The 22,223-nt window shown below is 46.6% G+C and overlaps 1 pseudogene; it reads right to left on the bottom strand.

Annotated features, from left to right (window-relative positions):
• Positions 1-2,479: 2,479 nt before the first annotated feature.
• On the bottom strand, positions 2,480-2,845 carry LOC128316214 (40S ribosomal protein S15a-like; annotated as a pseudogene).
• Between the last annotated feature and the right edge of the window lie 19,378 nt (positions 2,846-22,223).

The following is a 22,223-nucleotide window of genomic DNA, read 5'->3' as shown; positions in this document are numbered from 1 at the left end:
GACATGCCTCCCTGCATGGCTTGGCCTCTTAACACACACACATACAAATGGGAGCAAAGGCCAGACCACAGGAGGACAGGAGAGAGAACAATGGTTATATCTGTGAAATCAACCTGAACCTTGGTTACCTTGAATGCAAAGTGTGACCTTCCTGTCTGCCCAAACCCCTTCCCCTTTTCAGTCAGTTCTGAGGGCCTGGCTGTCCTCCTAGGCAGAGGATTACAACTGGGATTCTATTTTCATTCAGATACCAATGTCAAAGAAACTTCATGGGTTGCTTTTTTGTAAACTGGTAACAAATGTCCAACAAGGGAAGGGGCACAGAGGAGAAGGGAGAGCTGGGAGGGAGGAAGGAGGATTATTAAGGGAGGAGGAGGGAAGGGGAGGGGTTTGCTGAGTTGAGAGCTTTGTGAGAGCTGCCTGTCTGCCATCCAGCTTCTGGTGAGCTGTTGGCTTTGGAGAAGTGGCCACGGGAAGTAATGAGTAAGGAGAACATTCTCACAGGCTTTGCTAATGCTGATGCGCACACAGAATGGGAGGAAATGCAGTCCTGGTTTGACCTAACCATTGGTCCCTCTTTCATCATTATTAAAAGCCATCATTTTCTCCCTCCCTGGTGGCAAGGCTAGTTGGAAAGAAATTCAACTAAAAGTAATGTCTTGAACCTATTAATTTTGAATGGCCGAAAGGAAAAGGAGCCTGCAGAAAAAAAGAAAACTGCTCGTATTTCCTGGTAACTGAGCCAAAGCAAACTCTCCTCCAAATTACTGAGCTGTTCTCAGAGCTCTGTGTTTGCACGGGGCACTGTCTGGCTCTGGGGCTATGCTCGAGAGCTCTCAGGAAAGTCGTGTAACTGGGGACAAGCCGCATGGTGGGATCTAGCTTTTCTCAGTGTGCCTGCAGGAAGTTAATAAGAACTCCAAGGAAAAACTAGTTTGGGAAGCATTGGGTTCAAAGAAGTAAAATGGGTTTCTTTAGTATATACAGCCTTAAATATACTAATGTGCAATGTCAGTCTTCAAGAAGTGTGCAGAAAACCCTGTGGATTTCCTACTCCACACCATTCCCTGCCTCACTTCTTTGCTCAGAAAACCTGGCTTTTGCTTATGATACCTGTGTGTTTCGTGGGCTCCTCCCCTGTTCCTCAGAGGCATGGTGGAAAGCCTGGGCCACCGCCCTTGACAGTGATTGCTTTAGGTGTGGGCATGAGATGCAGTTCTGCCCATGGGACGTAAGGCACGTCAGCCCTGGGGACTTCTAGGAAGGTTTTCCTCACTTTTAAACAAACACAGGATGAGTACTTGCCTTTTCCTGTCTTTGGACACTATGGTGTGAAGACATGAGCTTGGAGCCGCTGCAGTCACGTTAGAGTCATGAAAACCAAGAACACCTCAGAGAAGCTGATCTCAATCCCCGATGCTGCTACGCTGTTGCATTAACTCTTTGAGCTTGTTTCTTTGTTGTTCAGGCCACAGGGCGTTCTGTGTTTTTTAAGATCATAGTATCCTGAAACTGAAAGGGACATGATGTGCAGACACTCCCAAACTGGTCTATAAAGAAAGAATAATAAAACCTGCCTTGTCTACCTCACTTCTTCCATAAGGTGTTTCTACTGAGCCAGGACTATGCCTGGATGTGATGCTCCCGTGCACAAACACACACACACGCAGACACACACATACACATTCACACTCATAGGACACTCCTTCTGTCCTTCCCACAGAAGGTCCTTCCTGACTGGCACTCTACTGAGAACCCTTGGGGACAAGCCAAGGAGTGAGGAATATGGAGTTGGAAGTTGGAGTCTCCAAGTTCTGTTTTAAGTTCTAAAACTCACATGAGCTTCTGGGTCTCATTTCTAACTTTGCGAAAAAAGTGTGTAAATGAAGATAACACGTCAAGTGCATGATGCTATGCGTGGCACATAGTAGATGTGTCCTAAATCGTTGCTGCTAACAAAATGGGGGCAGGGGGAGGAGGACAGAAATAGACCAGTTTCAAATCTCATTTCTGCCTAAGAGTTATAACCATTCCCAATGTAAAACCTGTTCTCTGGCCCTGTATCAGTTTATAGCATCCACTTGTCCTCCACTCAGCAGGTAAAAGATAAAATAAAGGCATCATAGATGTCCTATGCGAGCACCCTGGCTGAAGGGGCTATAGTCCCTTTCTCTCTGCTGAAGCAAGCCTGGGGTTCGGCTGGCTGGGGCTCCCTGGATGGCCAGTGACCTTCTGTGCACGCTGATGGCTCCAGGTTGCTTCTCGGTGAGAATTACACATGTACCAGCTACCCAGCTTTCCCCAGGACAATCTCCAGTCTAGACACTCATGTGGATGCCAAGGGACTGAGTTCCTCCTCATCCAGAACTCTGGCTAGGACTCAGCAGCAGCTGGCAGACAGCTGACCCAGAGCTTTGTGTGTGCTCTCTGTCTCTCTCTCTCTTGCCCTTTGAGACATTTTATTGTATGTATTACATCCCTAGAAAAAGAATCTCAGGATTTTCTCTCCTGTGTGTTTTCATCCATAATGCCAACTGAGATCATCAGTACAATAAAGCCAACTGAAGGGATGGGAGTGGGTTGTCCTGCCATTTTTCTAGATCTTTGAGTTGCACATCAGATCTGGGGCTCCACACTTGTTTAACCTTCCTGTGAGGCTCACAAATATTTTCCTAGCTGTGAGCAACAATGATTTCAAATTCACCAATGTAACCATGCTTCATATCACAGTTAGGAACCGGACCGTGACCACAGAACATGACCTAATAAGAACCTGATATTTGCCTTTCTTTTGGGTGGCATTGGTGCTCTTGAGAGCATCTGTCAGGACATTCATGAGCACCATTATGGTGGCATGGAAAGACTGGGGTTTTGCTCTGTTTTATTTGGGCTGACAAACAGCACAGACAGCAAGTGGCTATGAGTAGGAGTGTGTGTGTGTGTGTGTGCATGTGTTATCGTGCAGGGGAGCATCACATCCAGGCATAGTCCTGGCTCAGTAGAAGTACCTTATGGAAGAAATGAGGTAAACAAGACAGGTTTATTATTCTTTCTTTATAGACTAAGAACCAGAGATTCAAAGAGGCACAGTGGCCTGTCCAGGGTGACATTACCAGTCAATGGCAGAGCCACTTGTGAGAACAGGCCTCTGGCTCCCAGGCCATTGCTCTTACTACCCTGGGAAGAATACTTTGGGTGTTCATAAACTAATTGGATGCTCACTATTTGAATATGGGGGAGGCAGATACACAAAGAAGCATTTCTACTGCAGCCTGGGACTGGGTTACAGGAGCCCTAACTTGTGAAACGTTACAAGTGCAGCAGTTGTGATGCCCAGTGTCAGTTTGGAAGAATACTTGATGGGTACGTGTCATTCTGGGAAGGTTTTCCACAAGACGCACTTTTTGAACTGAGTTATAAAGTTGTGCCTCTCATTCTCTAACATATATAGGAATCAGCTGGGATCTGATTCTCTAGGGCTGGGGTGGGGGTCTGTCCTGCATTTCTAACAAACTCCCAGGTGATGCTGATGGTTTGAGTTACAAAGGCTGATTAAAAGTTGCCCCCATTGAAAGGGATTTTCAGAGAGGATATGGTTGTAGGCAAGCCAAAGCACAGGTCAAAGGTGAGAAGTCCCATGGAGAGCAGGGTGTGTGGGGTGAGGTGGATGACGGTGGAGAGGTGCATAGGACCTCTCCTAAAAGAGCAAGGGACAAGAGGGGCCTGCTAAGCGAATGAGGAGATCGGATTCAGCCCATGGCTCACAGTGTTTCTCAGGTGGGACTGTCTCAGCTCTATCAGAATCCTTCAGGCCCCACCTAGGCGATTCTAGGGCTGGGCTGGGGAATCTGCAAGGCTAAGAAGCTCTCAAGGTGATTCAGATGCAAACCGGTTTGGCAACCTGTGTTGGGCAATTAGAGGGTTTTGGACAGGGAGTGCCAAGATCAGATTTGCATTTCAGATAGATCCCCTGGGAACTGGGGGAAGGCCAAGCTAGAAGCTGGGCGCCTGGTGAAGGGGTTGATGCGGTTGTCCAGGCCAGATAAGCTGAGAACTCGGGTCAGGATCCTGGCAATAGGAATGAAGTGGGGGGTGAACTTGAGAAATATTCATCAGTGACTCACTGGTGAGTTGCTGGTAGACTCCCAGCAAGAGAAATGATGAGTTCAGTTTGAGACCTGCCAAGTTTAGGGAACATTGGGTAGAGAAGTCCACTGGGCAACTAGATTTAAGAGTCTGAAGTTCAGTGCAAGGACCTGGGTATAGATTTGAAATTTGGCAGCTTATAACGTATTTACCATTACACCTCGCAATGAACTTCATGTTGGCAAGCAGGAGGCTTTTCAGATTTTCCCAAAGACTCTGGCAGGAGAGGCATTTTGAGTACTACTTCTCTAATACTCTTATTAACAATGATGTCGATAACTTTGTGGGTGCATAGACCCTTCCTGGAGAATCTTGAGCAGAGAGGAACATAAGTTCTATCCCTTGGAGGTTTTCTGGCCTTTTAAGAAATGGATTTCGCTGCTCAGAATCAGTCTGGAAGAAGAGAGGAACTTGAGAAAGGGCTCTAGCAAATCCCTGTTCGGTGGCGATTTGACCTTGTAATGCACATTTTCAGACTCCAACGGCAAATCATACCAAACACGATAGCATCTTCTATTCCTCTCCCTCTTCCCTTACAAAGCACTGTGCTAGGTTCTAGTCTTGAAGAAACTCACAGTCGGTTGAAAAAAGAAAGACATCTGTGGTGCTGTCTGTTGAGTGCAACTAAATAAAACTGGGGTTTCAGGAAAGGCTTTGTGGGAGAGGTGACACCTGTTGGATTTAGAAGGAGGAATAGAAGTTTGTGGATGATGATTGGAGGTGGAGGAAGAACCTTCTCGGAAGAAGAAACATCACGTGCCAGGCACGGGTTCATGAACAAGGACATGGTCAGAGAACACTGAATAATTTGCTATGCCGGTAGCAAAGGGCACGTGTGGAAGAGTGTTTTGTTTCAGGAGCCAAATTAATGCTCAGAGACTGTTTGTCTTTGGTAATTTCTTTAACACAGGTTGACTGTGGGAATTTCACAAGCCAGTAGTGTACAGGATAATGTCTTTTAACAAGCCAATAAGAAATAACACTCTAGGGGGCACCTGGGTGGCTCAGTCGGTTAAGCCTCTGGCTGTTGGTTTCACTGGGTCATGAGCTTACCGTTGGCGAGTTCGGGCCCTGCATTGGGCAGCACAGAGCCTGTGGAGCGTGTGGGATTCTCTCTGACCCTCTCTCTCTGCTCCTCCCCTGCTCTCTCTCTCTCTCTCTCTCTCTCAAAATAAATTAACTCATGTATATATATATATGTATGTGTGTGTGTGTATGTAATTAAAAAGAATTTTTTTTAATGTTTATTTCTGAGACAATGCGAGAGACAGAATGCGAGCAGCGGAGGGGCAGACAGAGGGAGACACAGAATCTGAAGTGGGCTCCAGGCTCTGAGCTGTCAGCCCATACCCGGAGGCGGGGCTCGAACTCACGAACCTTGAGATCATGCCCTGAGCCGAAGACGGGCGCTTAACCGACTGAGCCACTCAGGCGCCTCGTGTATAATTTTTTTGAAAGAAGCAACATACTCCAAACCGGTGGCAGATGAATCACACTATTGTGCCAAGCAAGGGTAGATGGAGGGAATGGATTTCAAATTTAGCGGAGGTCTGTGCTTTTATCAGGTTGCTGCTCAGGCCAGGCGCTTTAGCCAACCCGGAGGGACTCCAGATGCAGGTGCAGAAGTAAGAGTCCCCTCCCTGTTGCTAGGGAACGAGGGTACGGTTCAAAGAGGATATCCTCTTTCTGGGTTGCTGCACAGGTTTTTACCCGCTGTCAGTAAGAGAACTAGTTTTACTGGCAGGAGCTAATTGTCCCCAAGGTCTTCAGAGAGCTGTTTAAATCGGCGAAGAGTCTCCGTGCCTGGATTGAACACTCTCCGTGCTCGCAAACTCTGTGTTTATAATCAAATGCCCCCTTGCCACAGTAGCTGCTTCATTATGCTTTTATTGATCAGCCCCCCCCCCCGCCCCCGCGGGAAGGGCCCCTCCGTAGCCAGAGCTACTGAGTTATCAACAACAGATGAGTGGATGACATCCTGTCACAGCTGACTTCATTCTTAATCAAAACAACTTTACTCGTGGAAACAACTTCATTTTTGTCATAAACAAGTGGATTTGAAATCCTATCAAATCAATATACACCAGACAGGGACAGGAAATGAGCCCGAGTAGGGACGGGAGCAGAGCCCATCGAGAAGAGCCACATTGTATGCAAAGATAGCAATTTGAAACACTCTTGAACACTCTAAGGATCCTTTGAAGGAGGGGCATTGACTGTGATAGCTGGGTGTGGGGTGCAGACCAGAGGCTGCTCACAGGGGACTGGAACCTAGACAGAACAGGCACAATCCTCAGCACAACCACTCTTGTTTGGCCCAACCCCCAAGCATTATCTCCTGAATCAAGGCGAACGGCGAGGTCAGGTAAGAATCTGGGATTGAGACATGTTTCAAATTAACCACGGAGCGCCGATAGCACCTTCGCGAATCATGCTGTTTATTGCACAACTTTATCACACAGCTTAGTCACACAGGAAGGTTAGAGGAAGGATTCATGAACCACTCGAAGATCTGGGGAGGACCTGATCTGGTCTTACTTCCCGTGACAAGGGTTGGCCTGGGCCATGGTCAGGTCATCTTCTGTGCAGGCAGAGCCTCTGTCGGGAGCAGCCTCCCAACGTGTACGGTGCAGGTGGTTGATCGCCCTGGAGCTACTGCTTTAGGGTCCGCTTAGGTGGGTCTAACAATTACGTCCATTGATCTTTGCCATATCGGTGCAGTCTTGGTCTCACCCAAGTCTTTCCACAGATATCTCCAAACAAGTTTTACTTATCTATCCATCACACAGCTTATCTATAGGGACACACTCCAAGTCCTACATTGGTCGTTGACAGACAATACAGGAGTTCACATTGGCCACCGTGACTCTATCTTGTCTTACTCTAACTTAGCTTATTCTCTGTCTTCTGTGACTAGGAATCACATGCAAAGTATCACAGCATGACATCGTTCTTTTCCCCATATCCAGCCGCCAAACAAGCCACCATCTCCCGGGGCCCTCGGCTCCCACAGGAGCCCCTGAATAGTTTTGCTCCTTCCATGTTTGTACTTCACAGCCTGTTCCCCACAGGGCAGCAGGAGTGACCTGGCAATGATATAACTTGCTTTATGTCCCTTCGCTACTAAGGCCCTTCAATGGCTTTCCGTTGACTACTCTTGGAAAACAAGCCAGCCTCCTCACTCAGGGGCACTTGATCTGGCTGTTCCCACTTAGCTGACCTCGTTTCCACTTGCACTCTCTGTCCTTGTCTACACTCCTAACATGTGGTTCTTCTTTTATGCTAGTTCTTCCTCCTGCCTGGGTCCTCACACAGCTGGCAATTTTTTTCCTTTCATGCCATAATTTAAATACCACTTTCCCAGAGAGACTTTCCCTGATAGTCCCCTCCATCTACAGGAGCTACTCAGTGGTTCTCTGACAAATCACCGTGTTTCAATTCTCTGAGCAGCTCTTATTACTATCTAGTGTTTTCCTGTTTATTCGTCTCTATGTTTATTGGCTTCCTCCTCTATAGTCCATAGTCTCAAAAACTGGCAGCCGCCAGTTCCTTCTCTCATATGCACCTGCTGCCCCACCCATCAAGATGTGAGTTCTGATTCTCTGTCCATTGAATCTGGACTGGGCTTTGGACTTCTTATTTCTTGTCTTGACTGACAGAATGTGGCAGAAAGGATGCAGTCTCAGTTCTGGACCTAACTTTTTTCAGAGGCTTGTCTGCTTCCATTTTCACTCTTGGAAGCCAGCTGCCACGTAATGGGTTCAACTACACCCATGGTGAGACCACCATGCCTTGAGGAAGCTCAAGCTTCCTCATGGAGGAGCACTGAAGTGACAGACCGGTTGTGATGCCTAAATGTAGATGAGTGAGTGAGCCCAGCTGACACCCACAGTGGCAGAAGAGCTGTCTAATCAAACCCTGACCCGATTCCTGGCCAGAGAATTGAGACCTAATAAATCTTATTTTTTGAAGTCAGTAGGTGTTGGAGGTTTGTTAGGCAGCATAGGTAACTGATACATGCTCCTGTGAGAATGAAGTTTCTCAGGCTTTGCCTGGCAGAACCTGTGGATTCAGTAGATACTTGTTGAATGGGGGAATTGGGGGATAATGGAGTTGACCACTGACCAGAAGTCCCAATAAAGCAAAGACGCCAATATTTGACATTGTGAATGCTGGTAACCAAGGAATGGAATTTAGAAAGTGGGATATTGGAGGGCATTTGTTTGTTTGTTTGTTTGTTTGTTTTAACAAGTTTAGGGTTGTTGGAGTTTAACATTTCAGTTCTGAGTTTGGAGAACACAGACGAGATGGATATGGCTGAAGTGGACAGAGGACAAAGCTCCCTGAAATTGAGGAAGGGTACAAACCTGAGGCAGAATATTGGCTGAGACACCCATAAATAATCAAACTTTTCCAGGGTGATGATGGACCAAGGTAAAAAGGATTCAGTGAGGAGACTACAGCACAGAGAGAGTTTACAGTGGGAACAGAGGAGGGAGGTCAACCCAAAGGAAGGACTTGTCTGCAGTGGAGGAGGCAATTCTGGGGAGCATCTGAGAGCAATGCTGGGCTCTCTGAGAGTCCTGCTGAGCACAGATGAAGCACTCTGGGCAGAAGTAAAGGATGGCCTGGATGAGATCATGAGGGGAGGTGACTGGCCTTCAGATATTGGCCAGCCTGGAGGTAAAAGTTTAGTTTTCCTGCGAACATATCCAGAGGATAGATCATGTTTCCTGGTGGCAGTAGGGTCAGCAACCTGAGACCTTTGTTCAGGATTCCAAAAGAAACGTGAAAGGATGCCAGTGGGGGCATGGTTAGGCCCAAGCTGGTAAATACCCGGTGGGCCTATTGGCCTGGCACAGCCCTCCTGAGCAGAGAGGGGAGGAGGAGGCAGGCTGGGTCCTGGGGTGAGGGAGAGTGGGGCTCGCCTGGACTGGGGTCTCCACAAAGTTTGGCTTTAGATGAAGGGTTGGTCTGTCGGTCAGCATTAACTACATGGGACTGGTGCCCTAGCAGGGCTGTGGAAAGGTAAACTGGCTTGAGTCACATTTTTTCAAGTCCTTTTAGCAATAAACTACATTCTTTCATATTATAAAAGTAAAACCTTTTATGTGTAACATAAAAACTTTGTTTTCAAGTCTCCAAAGCCAAAAAAAAAAAAAAAAAAAGCCTTCAAACCCATGTTCTTCAGCCCTGTCTCCCTCAAAACACAAAACAATAAGCACGAGTAAGAGAGAAGTCCTTAACGTACTATTAAATTCTCATTTTAATAACAGTTACAGTGTCTCTGGGCTATCCTATTCCTTGTCCTGATTCTCAAGTCAAATGGAACCAAGCAAAGGACAAGTGATAGAGGAAAACAATGGATTCCTTCAAGCTAGTCTATTCAAACTGAAAGGTATTTATTAAGCTCCAACCCATTAGATCTGTTTTGATTACAAGGGACTGAAACGCAAGGCCAGGTAACAGGTAGCTGAAGCCAAGGAAATGTATCAGTTTCTACAAATTTTAGAGAAAGACAAGTCCGGAGGGCGGGCTCAATCAGCTACTGAAATGACGCTGAAAAGAATCTCTCCCCTACCTGCTACACCCTCACAGCTCTGATGTTCAGGATCAGCTTTATCTCAGGCAGAATGTCCCCAAGTGGTGACTCCCAGGGGCTCTAGGCTTGCTTCCTGCCAACTTAGTAGCACCAGCAAAAGGGACCTTTTTTCCTGCAGCAAAATTGAGGTCTGGTTCTCATTGGTTGTACTTGAGTCACATGCACATCTGTGAACTGACGGTGGCCAGGGTGCTGTGATGCTCGCATTGGCCAGACCAGGATCACCCCTGGGGTAGCAGTGGTGGCATCAGTCACATCCAAGCCACATGGAAAGGGAAAGGTCGTTTCCCACATTAAAACCACGATTACCAAGAAGGGCATGGCATGCAGGAGTGAGGCAATGGGCAGCTGCTCCATGGGCTGGTACTGTGGCCACAGGAGGCCCAGTACTTAGAAGGACACTGTGTTTGGTTTAATGCTATGGACACTGTGTTTGGTTTATTATAATTCTTAATAATTTTTATAGAGATTTTTTTAAAATGATATTTATTATTGAAAGAGAAAGACCCTTAATCCGAAGAAGGCTCCGTGCTGACAGCAGCGAGCCCAATATGGGGCTCGACCTCATGAACCGCGAGATCATGACCTGAGTAGAAGTTGGATGCTCAATCGGCTGAGTCACCCAGGCACCCCAAAATTATTAGTAAGTTTTGAAGACAGAGACTTTGACCAGGAATCTTCCTCTTTCACTGGGTCTGACAAATTTTGCAGCTGATCTTGCTGCTACACTCCTATGTGTACGGGGAAAGCTTCCTGGAACATGGAAAACACAGTTCTCTCAGAGACAAAGAAGCATTAGGGCATATCTGGGGAAAAGCAGGTAGTCTGTGCCAGTTGAAACTTTAAGGAAATGATGGAAACTTCATTCATTCATTCGCTTGTTCATTTAAAACTTGATTGAAGGAGGGTTCTGCTACTTCCAGGGAACAGGAAGAGGAAAACAAATGACCGTCCGAGACCCACAAGTAGCTCATAGTCTATTGGAAGAGGGGTAGAGACACAGCACAGCAGAGTAATGACTGAGATAAAAATAAGCGCCGAAAGCCTGGGGCACAGAGAAGATGCCACCACCCAGCCTGGAAGTGGGTACGGTGCAGTGTTGTCCTAATGGGAAAGGCATGTGATTGACTGATAGAAGCCAATGGACACAGAGCATGTTAAGCCACTTGGTTGGCAGTTGATAGGGAAAGGTATGGAGATGGTTCCTCAGAGCAGGAGATGTACACATGCTTCCAGATAGTGGCTTGTGGATGAGCCATTGGGTAGAGTGCATGACACTCCCCAACAGCACCATTGTCCCCAAGACCCCCAACCTCACCACTGAATATCCTTCATGCCTGAATATTCATGCAATCCAGCCCTAGACCCAAGTGTTAAGATTTTTGCAACTATTGGGGCGCCTGAGTGGCTCCGTCGGGTAAGCGTCCGACTTCGGCTCGTGTCATGGTCTCGCGGTTTGTGAGTTCGAGCCCCGCGTTGGGCTCTGTGCTGACAGCTCAGAGCCTGGAGCCTGCTTCGGATTCTGTGTCTCCCCGTCTCTTGGCCCATCCTCTGCTCAGGCTCTGTCTCTCCCTGTCTCTCAATAATAAATAAATGTTAAAAAAATTTAAAAAAAAAAAAAGATTTTTTCAACTATCAACTCAGCAGGTAAAATCATTCTTAAATCTTGAGCCGACCGCAGTAACTACTTGAATGACCCAATAAGGAGTCCACACTGAAACAATCTGAAACAGTTGAAACCCTCCAACCCCTGGACTTTTCATTTACACGAACCATCTTCACCCTGAAATAACAAAAGAATGATTTCTCCCCATGTTTTTCTCTTTCATTGAGAGTTTGGGCACCAATAAACTCTTGTTGGCAGTGTGGCTTTTCTCTAGCACACTTTTGACAATTTGTCCCTTTTGAGTATCATCATGGACTTAATGCTTTTCACAGACTCAACTGGTTCCAATTAGCTGTGATAACGGGCTTCTCAAATATCGCAACTTGCTCAAAAAATAAAAGTTAGACAGGGTCCCTATCCTTAAGGATACTTACATTCTTTTTGAAAAAATGAGATCTAACATCCATGGAAAATGTCGTGAACAGAACAAGGTAGCACATCGTTTTAAGGGGCTGTTCTGTCGCAGAATTGGGCAGCGGCCTTCCTCCCAAACAGTTCTTTGGATGGACCGATTTTCATGGGAGCTAAGAAATTTCCTCTGGGGAGAAAACCCGCATCCGTCCACAGATGGATTCAGATTCCTGTAAGCATGTTGGCAGGGAAGGGCGCTACCGACTCTACAAAACTGGGAGGGCCAGGGTCACATGCACCAGTGCAAGACTTCCTTCAAGCAACAAGTAAAGGCTGCTGGTATCTATGGCTGAGTATCAGGTCACGGGAAACCTTAGTGACTTAAACTACAATCAATTTACCCTCATGGCTCGTGGTTCTGGGAGTTGACTGGAATCATCAGCAAGGCAGTTCTCGCCCAGGGCTTCTGATCTCCGATTTCCATGGTTACAGTCAGAAGGTGGCTGCAGCTGGAGTCCTCTCAAAAGCTACTTTGCTTTTATGCTGGCTGTTGGCTTATGCCTTAGCTGGGGCTTTCTGCCAGAACACGCCTCTCTGTGTGGCCAGGCTCCTCAGAGTATGGTGTCTGGGTTCCAAGAGGGAGGCAGGGTGTGGAGGCTGCCAGTTTCTGAGGGCTTGGGGCCAGAAACTGGTGTGGCATCTCTTACCTATATTCTATTGGTCAGGCAGTTGCAGAGACCAGATTCAAGGAGGGGTGACCCAGCGCACCATTGGTTGGGAGGTGTGTCCAAGAATTTGGGGGCCACTTTTAAAAACAGAAACACTAAGTTTTTTTGAGTGTGAAGCGTATGACACAAATTCTCTCATTTAACTCTCACAGCCATCAAAGCATTTCAGTAGTTTGGGTGCAAACGAAGAACCAGTCACAGAGGAAACTAAAATTCAGAGAAAAGCTAGTGACTTGCTCAAGATCACACAGCACTCTAGCTCCAACACCTATGTGCTTAGCTACTACTGTCTGTTGGGTTCCCAATACCTGGGGAAAAGAGGAATCTTCAAGGGGTTGAGGCCCTGAGTGGGTGGGAACCCCAAGAAACCCTAAAACTGTGCATTGATGTGAACCTGATGGTACTGGAACAGAAGGTATCCACCTAGAGCCCACAGCATCCAGGCTACAATGCTCAAGACAGCCTTTTCACCAGAAAGGGATTTGAGACGGGAAAGGCATTGGTGTGGGCTGACTTGCCCACAGAGGCCTACATGGGCCCTTTCTTCAGCTGGGCCTTGAAGGGCAGGTAGGATTTGAGTCATGGAGGCGAATGGAAAAGAATTACTAAGGTTTTCTTGTAGGTCCTTAGGCTTTGCTCTTCATTTGCTCCAGGGGAAGCCCCTCTCCCGATGCAGTACATCGGGATCTCATGTCAAAAATAAGTCTTCGTTTCCTCACATGTCTTCATTTTGGGGACATGTGGTTTGCCAAAAGGCCATTAAGTTCAACTAAAATAGCTTGGTCTTACTATACATAAAACTTATGCATGGGTTGTGTTAATATATGGTCCCCTCACAGAACACAAAGAACCTTCCTCAACAGGAAACCTCAGTGGCTTATTCTCTCTGTGTGAGGGTCTGCCGAAAAGGGCAGGGAATAATTTGGCAGAAGAAAAAAAGCTGGAGTTACAGCTTAATTCTGGCATGATCATGTGGTTGGAAGGTCAAAACAAAAACCTGCCACATTGCCTTTTGTTCGAAGTTCACTTGGAGAGATTGCGTGAGACTCTTTGATCTCGTAGGTCAAGGCACCAAGGCTTCAGGGCTCTTGCTTGAATTTATTTTGTGGTGAGGCTTCTGGGTTTCTGAATAAAGACCTATAGTTAGAGTGTAATTTCCTGCCCTGCTCCCCACAGCATGGGCACCGACTACATCACCCAGCTCCTCTCAGGGGGGAAGGAGATCCGAGGGCACAATTTTCCCAAATCCTCTAAACTAGGATCTAAAAAGGGTCCTCTCTGAGGAGATCTTGGAAAACCTTGTGATGAAAAGGCGTTTCCTTGCTTAAAGCCAGGGCAGTGGCTGGGCAGGGCAGTCTGGTGGACTAAGCCTAGTGCCATGTGAAGGGCTTGAGAGCTGCTCCCACTGATGGAGATGAAATAGATGTTTACCCTTATGAATGGTGGGGCTTTAGTCCCTGACCCATAGAGCATCCAACGGACCTGGATTTCCCTTGCACACAGTACACTTACACTCAGCAAGAGCAAGGCCAGCCTTCAAGTTGGAAGGAGAGCTACCCGTTTCCAGGAGGCTACTTTAAAATTTTTTTCAACTCAGGGTGCCTGGGGTGGCTCAGTCAGTTGCGCGTCCGACTTCGGCTCAGGTCATGATATCACGGTCCGTGAGTTTGAGCCCCGTGTCGGGCTCCGTGCTGACAGCTCAGAGCCTGGAGCCTGTTTGGAATTCTGTGTCTCCCTCTATCCCTCTGCCCCTCCCCTGTTCATGCTCTGTCTCTGTCTCAAGAATAAACATTAAAAAAAATTTAAAATTTTTTTCAACTCGAAAAATATATGCTCATTGTAGAAAGAGCATACAACTGCAGAAAAGGGACAATTAAAAAAAAAAAAAGCCAGCCATCTGTAATCCTATTACCAGAAATAATCACTGTTATTGTGGTATATTTCCAGAACTTTTTCTATGCATATGTGCCTGTATAAGTGGTTATGTGTTCACACCCTCCATGTTTTTGTTACTTGTTCTTTCTCATGTACTACTGTATCATAAACACTTTTCATGTCAATAGATACATTTCAATGATATTACGTGTCTAAAGTTTCTTTGAAGAGTTGTATTATTTAATGAATCTCATTGGAAGTTAATGTTGACAACTTTTTTTTTTACTATTATAATCAATACTATAGTAACTCTTCTTAATATTTTCCTTTTGGATATGTTCTGAAGAATGTAATTGCTAGATCAAAGCTTATGGACACTTTTAAGGATTTTCATATCCCATCAGTCAGGATAGGCTAAAGGTTGTAACAAACACCCAGATCTCATTGGCTTAACACAGTAAAGATTTATTTCTCTTTTATTACAGTTCAGTATAGGTCATCTGGTTGGTGGGGGTGGAAGGAGCTCTACCCAGTCCTCTGGAAACAGAATTTATTCATATGATGGCTTTCCATTTGGCAGCGACTTGGAGTTCTTCAGCGGATCCTCTGATTTCAGCTGATAAGCAAAAGGAGGAGAAAATGAGAGAGAGGGAGAAAGGACGAGAGAGAGAAAGACAGAGGGAGAGAGAGAATGGAGAATTGCACAGGTGGTTTTTGGGCCAGGCTTGAAATTGACTCACATCACTTCTGCCCACTTTCCAGTTGTCTGAAACTCAGTCACATGACCACTCCTAACTCAACAGAGGCAGGAGATGCAGTTTCCTGTGTGTGCAGGAAGAAAACACAGAGTTTGGTGAGTGCAGAGCATTGTTTCTGCCTCAAACATACATTACCGAGCTGCCAACCTATGAAATTTCTCCAGTTTAATATTCCCACCAGTAGAGTATGAAAATTCCTATGTCCCTACACCCTCAATAATTAAAAGGAAGACATTTTTCGTGTTGTTTTCTGTAGATCTACATAAGGCATTGATGCTTCTCTACAGACTAGACTCCAAATATCTGTTTTTCTCTTGTGAGATATCTCCCTGTGCTCAGGACCAAGCTCTCTGGAGAGTCAGGACAGCGTTTCTGACTGCTTTCCGGATAGCAACCCTCATCTCTATCTCACAGGCTGGCCTGAGTTTCTGGGCCTTTCTCTCCCTGTTCTTCTGTCTCCCCCTTCTCTTCCCTGCTGTAGAGGACGAGGTAATGTTCAGAAGTCTGCAACATGGGCGACCCTTACAGGAGCCCTGCCCCACTCCCCTGCCCCCACATACCCCTGACTGCGTGGCTCACGCAGAGGCATGAGGAAAAGATTTGCACTCTGCATTTTCTGGGCCATCTCAGGTGGGTTCCAGCTTACAATACATTTTCACAGAAAAAAAGTTCAGAGAACGGAATTGGGAAGACAGAATAGCAGTCCATACAGACTTGGCACATTGACCTTGACCAAACCGTCTAGTGTCTTGTCCTTAGCACTCAGTGTTCCTCCAAAATAATCCTTCCTGATTAAATCAGGAGGAGTAAACTGCTTAGCAATCATAAGGGGAAGGTGATAGAATTGTGCAAAACCTATTTTTGACCATTTTCATGTGAACTCAGGTTATTGAACAACCACTTACATCTAAGCTGTGGTTTCTTCCTTGTTTTGAAATTTAGTTTCTAGAAGATAATGCTTTCAAATGGCTTCTTGTTCATGTCTTCCTCAGGGACTACCAGCTGCTGCCTGAAGATTGCCTGGCAGGCCTGACCCCTTGGCAAAGCAAAGCGTCCAGTGAGGTCTTTGCAAAAAGTCTCTCCAAGGAGCTGAGGAGCTGGGCATCAGTACAGCAGAAAAATGCAAACCAATCAAGTCACAGATTTTTCAGGCATGCCAACCTTCTGGTCCTAGGCATGAAGCACTCCAAAAAGCCTAGGAAAATTCATATGTTTTCCTAAGAATGAACCGATACCTTGTCCTTCCAAGTTGTATTCTCTGATCCCTCCCTGAGAGGCAGCCATGATCTCTGAGGGGTGATAATAGCTGGGCCTCCTGGCTGAGTGAATCATACCAACTGTAAGCTTGGCTTATGACCCAGAAATGGAAACAGGAAGTGGCTTACAGAATATAAAGAGCACAGTCAAGGAAGGAGTGCAGTAGAATTCTCCTCGGATGACATGGTGTACAATAGACAGAGGTGAAGACTGGCATTTTTCCTTTTTTCTCTTTTTTCTTTTCTTTCTCTTACCATGATGCCCTCTGGCAGGGCTGGGCCATCTGAATGGGGAGTGGGATGTTTTCCCCGGGGTGGCAGAGGGGGAACCACTGTGGATAAGTAGCTTCTCTCCATAGGGAGCCCATCTGTGGGATGCAATGGCCCCTTTTCACCTCATCTTTGCAAATTAATTTGGGTTCTTCAGAATGTATTTTGCCAGGCTTTATAAATGTAAACTCTCAAGAGGTGCTTCCAACAAGAAAAACCGACTTCTGGCAGCTTTGAATAGTTCCCAGAAGGTTCTCTGAGCCCATGGGGGGAGGGCTTCCTTGCACTCATGCTGAGACACAAAAATCCACTGTCATCCCTAGATACCTGGAGGGGGCTGGATGGGGAGGGAGCCTGTCCTGCTCTGGGCATGGCCCTGGGGCATGGTGGCTGCAGGCAGGGTGGCCAGTGTGGGTGGACAGGAGTTTGGAGGGCTGACCTCCCTCTAGATGAAGGGCACCTCCCAGAGCTTCCCCACACTCCCCTTTATGCCTCTCCCAGGGCTGGAGAGCAGCTAGTGGAGGCTGAGGCCTGGCGCATTGACTCAAACCAAATCATCCAGTGCTTTGTCCTTAGTGTTCGCTGTTCCACCACAGTTACCGTCCCCAATGAAATCAGGATGAGTAAACTCCTAAACTGGGTACTGGGCCCACCTATGCCAGTGGATGAATCTTGAAGACCTGAGGCCCTGAGGAGGGCCTGGGCCCTGAGGAGGGCCCACCCAGGAACCAGTCTACCATCAACAAATGCCTCCTGAGGACCCTCTCTAGACCAGTTTCTCAGACTGGAGTCCTGAGGCAGTGGCAGAATCATGGGTGGGAGTGGAGCTTTTAAAAAGGCTGATTTTCAGGGTGCTTGGGTGGCTCAGTCAGTTAAGCGTCTGACTTCCACTCGGGTCATGATCTCGCAGTTCGTGGGTTCGAGCCCAGCATCAGGTTCTGTGCTGACAGCTCAGCTGTGGATTCTGTGTCTCCCTCTTTCTCTGCCCTTCCCCTGCTCACACGCTGTCTCTCTCCCTCTCTCTCCCTCTCTCTCAAAAATAAATAAACATTAAAAACAAACAAATAAAAATTAATTGACTAATTAATTTTAAAAAGGCTGATTTTTGGTCTCTATAGGCCTCCAGAATCCAAAATTTTCAAAGAAAGTCCTGGAAATCTGTGTTTTTGCATGTATTCTCTTCCCTAGGCCGGCCAGTGCAGTAAAATTTAAGAATCTTTCTCTATACCAATCCTGGTCTCATTTATTATCCTTTTCATGAAAATATTTTGTTTTCAACCTTTTGTGACTTCTGAAAATGGAATCTGAAGCAGAGGGATCCACTTCCATAATACCGCCTGTGGCCATCACTGGCACACCTGGCTTGCCGATTTTATCAGAGGATGCGAAGGAAGCCAACCTTTGATTATCAGGATGCCCATATCTACTTTTCCGTTGACTTGTCGCCATTAAAGGCGCCTCTCCGGCTTTTTCTTTTCTCCTCTTTCTGCGAGAAAATGGGCCTGGTGCTCTTGGAAGCTGTGCTCTTGGAGCCCTTGAGCGCAGGGGCGAGGGAAAGTAAACTTGTTCAAGTTCCCTGAAGAAGCGGGAGTGGAATCCATCGGTGTTCCCACGGAGAAAGCACCGACTCCAAGAGAATGCAGGATGAATGGAGAAGGATGACGTCACAAAGATGTCCGGGGAAACACCGGAACACCGTCACTCCGCTCACTCCTTGGTCTCCTCCCACCACTTCCTCCAGCCCTCCCGGAACTCCTGCCTCAGGAGTAATGCGAGCAATGCAGTGTGTGCTGGTAAACCAGCTAGCTCTCTGAAAAAAAAAAAAAAAAAGAAAGAAAAGAAAAACAAAAATCCGAATTTGTACTGTTTGCCAGTTTCCACGGTGTAAACACTCCCACCACGGCAGATTTCAACTTACCGGTGGTTTAACAGCAGACTCACAACACTTTCGAATATTTAATAATCGGCTCTTGCAAACCAGGAGGGACAACTCCAGCATGTCCTCAACAGTCCTGCCCCAGAAAATCCCCAAATCACACCCCGGGTGAGTATCACTTTCAGCTTCTCAGTCAGAAGGAGAAGTGGTTACTGTATGACCGGATTGTTATGACTAATATCAAAGTGCCGAACGTGGAAGGGCACGACGCAGGGGGTGAGGTTTTGTTTGCCAAATTGGAGGAGTCTTCATTTCTCAATCTTGGTCTCCTCTCCTTCCCTGGGCTGGGGCGTCAGAGGGAGCCCCGTCCACAGAGCTTCTCATTGGCCTCATAACAGAGACGCACGTAAGACTTCTCTGCCTGCCTCCACCCCCCCGCCCCCGCCCCAGAGCTCCCCCAAACTTGCTCTCTCCTTTAAAACCCCAGGACCCTATGCTAGAGAACAGAATGCTCCTTCTTTCATTAGATAAGTTAAAAATGGAGGGTTTGGAAGCCATTCTGGATTCTGGGTTCTGCCTTTTGGTTTGGAAGGTGCTTAAAAGCTTTTTCTTAAAAAGCTGGACACAGAAGGCGTGCCTGGGTGGCTCAGTCAGTTGAGTGTGAGACTTCAGCTCAGGTCACGATCTCAAGTTTTGTGACGTTTGTGACTTCAAGCCCCGTGTAGAGCTCTGTGCTGACAGCTGGGAGCCTGGAGCTTGCTTCAAATTCTGTGTCTCCCTCTCTCTCTCTCTCTGCCCCTCCGCCACTTGTGCTCTCTCCCTCTCTCTGTCTCTCTCTCAAAAACGAATAAAAATGTTAAAAAAAAAAAAAGCTGGACTCGGAAGGATTCTGTAACCAAGACCTAAAAGCTGAACAGCCTGGACTGATCTTTCCTTGATTTTTAAGGATCCTGGAGAATGACAGGCTGTGGGGGCAGGTAGTTTTCATAAAGTTGAGCATGACCAAATTTGCCCACAATCGATGATCATACAACTCTTCCCCTTTAGGCCCTGGGGATGCCATTGGACTGAGCGCAGGATGGTGACCTACTTTTCTTCCCAAAACATTGGGCGGCCAGTTGCATTTTCCGATCTAAAACTCACCCACACTGCTACAGTTTCTGTTCCCCTCAGCTCCTGCTCCTGGGTGTGCTTCTGGCTGGAGCTGCTTTTGTAAAGTGGAGTTTATCATGGGAGTCCTCCTCCAAGAGGCTGGTCTGAAAGCCCCAACCCACATCCCTCCCAGACATCAGCATGGGCACTCCAGCTGCACAAATCCTGGCAGGTGTATGAGAATCCAGGTTTGCCCCGTCTCAGCCAGGGAAGTCAGTTAAAGAAAAGTCTCATTGGAAATGGCCTTGAATCTGTGAGCCTCTCTAGTATTCTAATCACTCACAGTTAGTCAGCTAATGAATATTTATCAAAGGTCTCTGGAGGGGTTCAGAAGGTGCCACCCCAAAATATGCCACTTTTAGTGATTATTTTGAACTGAAGTCACTTGAGAAACAGCAGATGCAGGAAGGGCTCTCTGACTCCCCATCCCCCTCTTTTTACTTTCTTTCTTCTTTTTTTTTTTTTTTTTTTTAACCTAAAGCAGGTCATAAAATTTCTCTGAGAAAGGTGACTTTCATCCCTGTCTCACCAGAGACTGGAAGAAGATGCCAAAAAGAACCCATACAAACAAACCTGCTATAAGAGAAGTGTTATCTTTTATTGGTTTCCCCCATACATTTCCTAGTCACCGGCCCACAATATACTGCCCCTGGACCCAAGCCCCTTTATCTTATCACATCCCCACAGTGTACTGGGGCCTAACAGCTTTTTGAGGTCCTCATTTTCCTTTTGAAAACTCCTGTGTACATGTAAAAATATGAAATAAAATTTGTATGCTCTTCTCTTGTTAATCTGTTTTATGTCAGTTTAATTCTTAGGTCCAGCCACAGAACCTAAAAGGGTAGAGGGAAGTTTTTCCTCTCCTCCATCAACTATGGAGATAATGGTGAACAAGGCAGAGCCTCTGCCCTCATGAAGCTTACTGTCCAGTTTACAAGGAAATCACTCTGTACACAAGTAACTTGAGATAATCCGATAATGACGACAAGGGTGCTGAGTGCTTTAAAGAAGAAGCCCAAGGTGCAATGAGAGCATAAGACAGGGAGGCTAATGCAGGCTACAGGACCCAGGAGATTTCTGGGGAACTGAGGCTGAAGCTGAGATCTGAGGGATGGTTCAGATCCAGGAGGACATGAGATCCTCCGGGACAAAGAATTTATGCTTCAGAAACATTCTCTTGCTGAGGATGAACTTGGGAATTTAGATAGGAACTTCTTTCCTTCATAGATAGTGTGGTGGTAGAGACCACTGTTTGCCCTCAACATTCTTTCTTCTTTTCTTAATAACAAATCCCCAGGTTTTACTAGGTACATAACTACCCAGAGAAAAGATTACATGGCCACCTGCCCAATAAGATGTAGGCAGAAGTAACGTATGGGGTCTCTGAGACCTTTTTTCTGCTACCTGGTATCTGGAGGTGATGGCTGGCAGCTGAGCAGCCATCAGGGACCACGAGGAGACACGGCTAAAAGTTGGCAAACAGTGTATTAAGTGGAGCTTTGTTCCCTGATGACCATGAGACTGTCATACACCATATCAGCCCTGGATCGCCTACCTCCAGGCTTCTTTTATGTAAGGGAGAAATAAAGGTCAATCAAATAAATAAAGCCTCTATTATTTTCAGATTTTCTGTTACACGAAGTCAAACACAATCCCAACGACTACACACAATTTCCTTTCAGCCTAATGAAGAGAACATTTATCTGCACAACTCACAAATTACCTAGCTTACAGAAAAGCCTGTAATAATAACAAATCTCTTTTGTCCCCTCCTTGGTCTCCTGGTCCTTCCCTTGCCCCTGCACCTCCTCTGTCTCCTAACTCCCACACCAGAGCTAGGCCTGACCTCAGAATTTCCACCTCCGTGAATGACAGCTTCACAGCCCAAAGCTTCTTGAGCTCCTGCTACCTTCCCTTAGTGGCTGCCTGGTGAGAGTCCTGCTGTAGAGAGTCACATCAAGTCCAGGGAGGCCTCCAGCCTTCAGGCTCTTCTCCCCACCCTTCCCAAAGAGGTATAGAGAGTTAGAATAAGAGGGAAAAGCTGATAACCTGCACCAACTTGGAAAAATCACAAAAATGATTGGAGGTGCTTTAATGGAACCTCCCTGCATTGGGCTTTTCAAGCAGTGTGGGCTTTAATCAGTCTGTTGCCCCAGCCTCTGGCTAACTAAGTCCATGAGGTCAAGACTCAAAGGGAGAAAGTCAGTGTGTCTGCTTATAAACTCAGGTCTGTCAGGGTGAGTGCACACCTCACATGTTGGGTCAGATGAGATGAGGGCTTGTGTGAGTTAAATTGTGAACCCGGCGTGTGCACACACACATACACACACACACACACACACAAATATGTTGAAGTCTTAAATCCCGCTATCTCAGAATGTGGCCTTATTTGGAGATAGAGTCTTAACAGAGGTCATCACGTTAAAATGAAGTCATTAAGGTAAATCCTAATCCAACAAGTTTTGTGTCCTTATAAAAAGGGGAAATTTGGAGACAGACAAGCACCCAGGGAGAACACCAAGGCAGAGACAGGGTGACGCTTC

The sequence above is a fragment of the Acinonyx jubatus genome, chromosome B3 (genome assembly GCF_027475565.1).
Source record: "Acinonyx jubatus isolate Ajub_Pintada_27869175 chromosome B3, VMU_Ajub_asm_v1.0, whole genome shotgun sequence".
In the NCBI taxonomy this organism is placed as follows: domain Eukaryota; kingdom Metazoa; phylum Chordata; class Mammalia; order Carnivora; family Felidae; genus Acinonyx; species Acinonyx jubatus.
This window is presented reverse-complemented; position numbering and strand designations above follow the sequence as displayed.